Source organism: Apium graveolens, chromosome 8, assembly GCF_009905375.1.
Source record: "Apium graveolens cultivar Ventura chromosome 8, ASM990537v1, whole genome shotgun sequence".
Classification (NCBI taxonomy): domain Eukaryota; kingdom Viridiplantae; phylum Streptophyta; class Magnoliopsida; order Apiales; family Apiaceae; genus Apium; species Apium graveolens.
This window is the reverse complement of record NC_133654.1, coordinates 253621591-253628566: the sequence shown is the minus strand read 5'-3', so window position 1 is coordinate 253628566 and position 6976 is coordinate 253621591.

Here is a 6976-nt window from a genome sequence, read left to right as displayed (position 1 = left end):
TCTCTGAGTTCTCTATAAGAGAATTTGACTTGTCGAGATCTCTCATCTTCATATCTTCACTTTTGCTTATCGATAACTCAGAGTTCTCTAGTGACAACTTGTCTCATCGATAACTCTGAGTTGTCTAGTGACAAATTGGCTTGTCGATAACTCTGAGTTCTCTAGTGACAAATTGGCTTATCGATAACTCAGAGTTCTCTAGTGAAGAAATGACTTGTCGATATCTCCATTCTTCATGTCTTCAAATTGGTTTGTCGATATCTCTGAGTTCTCTAGAAGTTTTTCTTGACTTGTCGATAAGTCATTCTGGAGTTCTCGAATGACTTTTCTATACCACTTAATCCGTGACTTGTAGAGATCTTGACTTAGAATATTTTTCTCAAAATAAATTTATTCAACTCCTAGCTTCTTCATAATTCTTCTGAGGCATGATCTTTTTGATCTTCTTCCAGATTGAATTCTTAGGCTTGACAATGTTTACAGAAAAAGACTCAGTCTACCCTTGAACATTTTTACAAACTTAAGTGATACAATACAAAATGCAAACTTAGATTACAATACAACTTACTTAGGGTTGTCAATTTGACTTAGTCTTGTTATTGTACAGGCATGTCTTGCACAACAATATTTATCAATAAAAAATCTCCAATATTCATGATGATTTAATGTAATTTTTTTGAAGTTTGGTACACAATTACCACTTTGGAAAATTTTGTCAAAAAATATCACTCTAATACGCATTTAGAAAATAAGTATCACTAATACCAACCCAATCCAAACCATACATAACAAGTATATATCGCTTAGAACAGTGTGTAGGGAGGGTAAGATGTATGCAAACCATGCCTCTACTCCAAAGAGAAGGGAGGTTATTTCCGTGAAGATCCCTGGCTTAGTGCACGACAAAAATAGTATGTGATAAAATAAAAACACAAATGATAGATACTAATACAACAAAAAATATATGAAAAGTGCATAAGACAAACCTATAAAATAAGAAAAGTACTTGAGACAACCCTGAGCTTATAGTTATATTCACATTGGAATTACCTACAAAGACGCCTCTCTATAATTTAGATGATTTACATTCCCAATCTGACCGATAAATCTGAGACAACGTCGAAGATCATCGTTAAAATTTTAATCCAACGAGAAAATAATGTTATGTGTTTGTTGGTCCGATTAGTAATATTCATGTGTATGTAACAAAATGAATGGACCGCTGGATGAAAAATGCAAGAGATCAAATCTTGGATGTTAATCTCCATGATATCCTGTTCTTCCCGTTCTTTCGAGCGACATAACAAATAGATGTCATCAATTAACACTAAACTCTTCCCCTTCCGGGTTTATGATTATGCCTCCTGAGCCAGAGCATGTCACTTAAATGCGGTTTACCTTGGTTCACGTGGTTTGCAGGCTATTGCGTGAGCCCATGGGATTTACCCAGTGCGCACCTGAAGGGTAGCGGCTGCGGGTTCCCTACGATAATAAAAAAATAAAAAAATTCATAGAATCTCATACAAAATTTCGTAACCACGTGGCAATTTTGTTGCAGATACGCTTGGATGGGATGATTGACACGTCTCTGATATGCATTTAAGAAATGAGTATCACTAATACACATTTAATAAATGAGTATCACATAAAAATTTATTATAAACTGCAATTTGTTTTTAAAAAAAATCAAAAATTGACACACATTTCGAAAAATGCGTATCACTCAATAAAAACAAGTAATACACATTCCTCTCATGTGTATCAAATTTAACCTATTTTTTAAATAGAATACCCATCTACAAAATTCGTATTACTAATACTCGATTCCAAAATATGTATCAGCATTTTTGAGCGCCGCCTCCCTCTTAAACACCATAGTCGGTAGGGCTTCCCCAATTTATCTGGTGGAAAACCCTCAAATTCTTTACTTGTTTTGTTTGATTAGTTTCCTTTAATATTCTTTTTCTTAAGGGAATGATTTTCATCCTCTTGATTATGTTTAGTTTGTTTTTCTAGATCTACATCATCAGAGCTTTTAATTGGCTTTCTTTTTTCCCGATTCAAACGAGGCTTATTAGACTCGAGAGTTAACTGCCTATCTTGTGGTTCCGACTGTTAGATCTAAGTTTTTTTGAATTTTCATTTATTTCGGTTTTTGGCTTGTATTTTCAGGCTGTTTTCTCTACGGAGTGAAAGGTTTGTTTTTCATTTTTTGATTGTAAGTGATGGTCTTGATTTAATGATGAATTTTTGTATGAAATCGCAGTTTTGATCGATAGCTCAAACGATAACTCCATCGAGGCATGATGAAGAGAGTACCAGTAACTCAACGACAATACATGGAGTGGGTACTTTTATTTGTATATATATTATCTTTAAAATATTGTTTAACTGTCTTTTCATAAGAACGGACGATTGCAATTTACTGTTTGTTCGACTCAATCATTGGTGTAGATGTCGTACACTTTTTATTATTAAATTAACATATATGTTCTTCAAAAATAAATAAATATGTATAAGCATGATATATTTTGACCAAAATTTTAAAAAATATTAATTTTATCACAAAATCTAAAAAAACCTATCATTTTATTTTCTAAAAATGATTTTTCTAGGGTGTGCCTATAATGACCCGGACTTTTCAAAATTTATTTATTATTATAAAAGTAATTTTCCTAAAAAGAAAGGAATAAAATTTAATATTTTATTCCAGCTTGTATAAGTTTCAAAATGTTATTCGAGTTATTATGTTATCGATGTGTAAATTTCTTTCTAAACCAAAGTTCATATATTATTTCTAAAATACTGATTTATTATTTATGTGAGTATAATTTTTATGTGATTAAGTGATACATGTGGTTGTGATTGTGTCAACAGTAAAAAAAGAAATTATGAATATTATATATGGATTTTCTTTAAAATTATAAGTGAATAATTTTCCGTAATTGTGGTTTATATGTGCCATAATTGTGGATTTGGATTATTAATATTCTCGAAATGAGCCATATATTATTTAGATATTTTACAAGTGAAATATTGATTGTTATATGATTTTATAAATGATTTGCGGAATTATTTGATAATTTTTCTAATTAAATATAAATTATTTGTGATTATTCGGAAACCCGCAACTTCAACAGTGTGGGGAATCTACAAACCGATATATTTCCGAAAAATAATTTCTAGCCTAATTTGATTATTTCAAACACTTTTCGTGTTTTGAGTTTTTCGATCCGGAGTACGGTTTTATCGATAAAGATTCCAGGTTAGTTTTACGGGTATTAAAATATTATTTTATCGTCTCGATATACGTGCAATCTGGATAGTATTGTTATCAAGATATATTGATTAAACTATTATATTATCTTCTCGTAGTACGTGCAATACTATCTTATCTTTTCATAATACGTGCAACCAAAAGTGCTGAGCCCCAAAACTGTATTTAAAAACCCGGTTTTGATGTTTATCCTAAAACGGGGACCGTTTGGATTAGTTTTATTTATTCTTAGCTATTAAGTATTGGATTTTTATATCCGACATGATCCAACGGGGTCCTAATTTCTCGTAAATATAAATAGCCTTTACCGGGCTTTATTTTATACAGATACATTATTATACAGTAAAATCTTATAACTATCCAGAGAAACGAATGGTGTTCTTCGTGTTTTTCGCAATCAAACGAGGATTTGAGGACGTTATTGGAATCCGATGGAGGCGTATGAATAGTCAAATCGAAGCTCTCGACGAGACGATCGTATCCGTATCAAAATCTTCGAATAAGGTTAATTATTTTTCAATTTCGTACTTTCATATTATTCTTTTAAATTTGGTTTTGAATTTCAAGCAATTGTTTGAATAATTTGGTGTTAGAATATGATTATAGAGGTCCTGAGGATCATTTTGGTATATAGACTTCATGATTTTGGTTAAGATTCGGTTAAAAGCGAGTTTTGGGTTTTTCCCAAATATTAATTCGAATTTTTGAATTGTTCTTGAGTTTATGCGTGATTTTGATTATGTGAAAAGATTGGCGTGGATATTTATTTTGTTGTTAATATCAAAGTGGGTATTAATATAGATGATTGATGTTGACTTCAGTATGGGATGTTGTGAGCATCAAAGTTCGTATTGATATCTAATTTGATGTGACATCAAAATAAGTATTGATATCATGATTGGTTGTTGATTGAAATGGAATAACATAGGGATAGTCTAATAAATAGAGGAGATAATGTTAGATTTTCGATATGGTCTGAACTCGTATTAATTTATAGAATAGTTGTGATAGAGTCAAAGAATGATTATGTGTTAAGGGTTTATTCTTGTACGTGAAATGTATATGCGAAGGGTTATAGATGCGGGGTTTGTCGATTATAAGTTAAAGTCGATAGACTATTTAGTGATTATAATATTATGTTATTCTCGTAAAGGATCTGAACGAGACGCGCAATATCGAAGACGTACAGAAGGTCGAATGGTGTCGCAAATCGAATAAGGAACAAGTCAAGAAAGCAACGATGTGTTGTAAATAGACAATAGTCAGAGGTTACCGGGGAGTTGATATGCATATATTGTGAAGTATAAAGTACGAGACCGAGCTGTGAGTTGAGAATTGAATTTAAGGCAAGTATCCCTATCTTCACTTATCGTTCAAATGATGTCTATTTTGAACCCTATTATGCAAGTTTTCTACACTATTCTAATTCCAGAATAGTTCAGTATTTTTCAAACTCAACTGCTTATGATTATGCAAATATTGCTTTTTCTATTCTCAAGTTCAGAATAGATAAATGTTTTACATATTGCTGAGTTAAATGTTTTATAACTGCTGAAAATGATTCAATTTATGGAAATGAATGTTTTTATTGAATTGAATTATTAGAATTGGATTATTTTTATAAAATATGTGGACCAGATTCGTGGTCAAATGTAGGCCAATGTGTGCCTTGGATCCAGTATAGAGAACAGGGTTGTATGCCATGTTCTGGGTTAGTGCGTGACTGATCAACAGCTTGACCTTTGGTTTTTAGTCAAAATGAGATAAGTCCAATTCAATAATTCCTTTGAATGATTGGATTTCCCGGTTTCAATTGAATCAAAGATTGGTGAATCTTTTTTATTTACTACCCCGAGATTGTGAACTCTTGATTAACTATTTCAAATTGTTGTTGCTACATTGGTACTTGCTGAGCATTGTTGCTCACCCTTACTTTTCTTATAACCATTTCAGAAAGGCTTAAAGATAAGTTGTTCAAGTTCGATAGCTAAGGCTAGATGAATAGTAATAATGGTTAAGTTATCCAAGGGTCAAAGAAGGTATCCAGGGGATTGTTGAAGAAGGTTCGAGTTATAGTTGTTTATTGAGATTTAGTTGTAAATCAGGTTGGTAAATAGAGTAATTGTGATTCTTCTTATCGAAGATGACTTGAAGTTGTAAAAGATGTTGTTTATTAATAATAATGGTTGATTCTAATTTCAATGCTGTAACCTGTATGCGATCCCGTTTTTAGGGGGTTAAACTATTTTCCTTTTGAATTCTTTTCAAATGTTCAGATTTTTAAATTCTTTAATTTTTATCATCTTTTCAAAAATACAAGTTTTCGAAAATGTTTTATAAAGATGGTTTTCGTGTTAGTGACGTCAAATCCAGATCCCCGGATTTGTGGGACGTCACAGTGCCCATGGGCACATGCTAAGAGCTGGTGTTTGATGAGGTGTCCACAAAATATTGATGGAGAGCTCATTAATAATGATGAACCCTGACATGCATAAAAATCTCCACCAATAAATTTTTTATAACTCATCGATTACACTTTTTTAGCGCGTCACTAAACAGACCATTCTAAAAAACACCCCATCCATCAGGGGTGAGCGCGGTGCGGGCGGTGCGGTTTTTTCCTTAAACCGCAAACCAAACTGCACATGCGGTTTGATCAAATTTTCAAACCGCACCTGCACCGCGTACCTTCAAAAACCGCATAAACCACACCACGAAAATGCAGTGCGGTGTAATGCGGTTCACTGTGGTTTATACTTTACAAGTTCGAAAAATTTAAATAAATACAAAACTTAAATTTAATTAAATTTAATTAATTAGGTAGTAGCATACGCCATAAAATAATTTGTGCTTGTAAAATATAAGCAATAGTAATCTACTCGACTAAAAGTACTATAACAAATTTCTAGGAACTTGCATATTAAACATTATATATTTATATATTTATAGAAACTTACATATTAAACATATTAAACATTATATATTTATAAGATATCAAATATTACGGTGCGGTGTGGTGCGGTTTGAACCGCATTTCAGAAATTTAAAACCACAACCCGCACCGCACCGCGCGGTTTATTAAAAATTCAAACTACAACCGCACCACGAAAATTAAAAACCGCGTTTTGCGGTGCGGATTGATACGGTGCGAGCGGTTTTTGCGGTTTGCGCGGTTTTCTGCTCACCCCTCCCATTCATGATTTATCATCTTAACCCTTTGGTCCCGAGTTTTAATTAGGAAGGAAAGCAAGTGGTGGTGAGTAAAGTAGTTTCACTTGCATTCATATTTGTGCTCCCGAGTTTTTAAAAGGAGCGAAAACAAGTGATAATGAATGTAAATGTAACAAACTTTCCTTCCAAAACTTTCACTCCAAAAGTGGGATGAAAGTACTTTACCTCCTTATCACTTATCCTTCCCTTTAAGGGCTTGCTCCCGAGTTTTTTAATGGGAAGGAAGGTAGTGTTTAGAAGGTAAAGTAAGTACTTTCATCCCATTTTTGGAATGAAAGATTGTTAAATTTACATTCATTAACACTTACTTTCGCCCCTTTTAAAAACTCGGGAGCACGATTACGAAGCGAAGTAAAACTAATTTACTTACATTATACTTGCTTTCCTTCCCTTTTAAAATTCGGGAGTAAGGGGTAAAACCGGGAAGCGAGGCCTAAGCGCACTCGGGAGCGAGGCCTAACCGCGCGT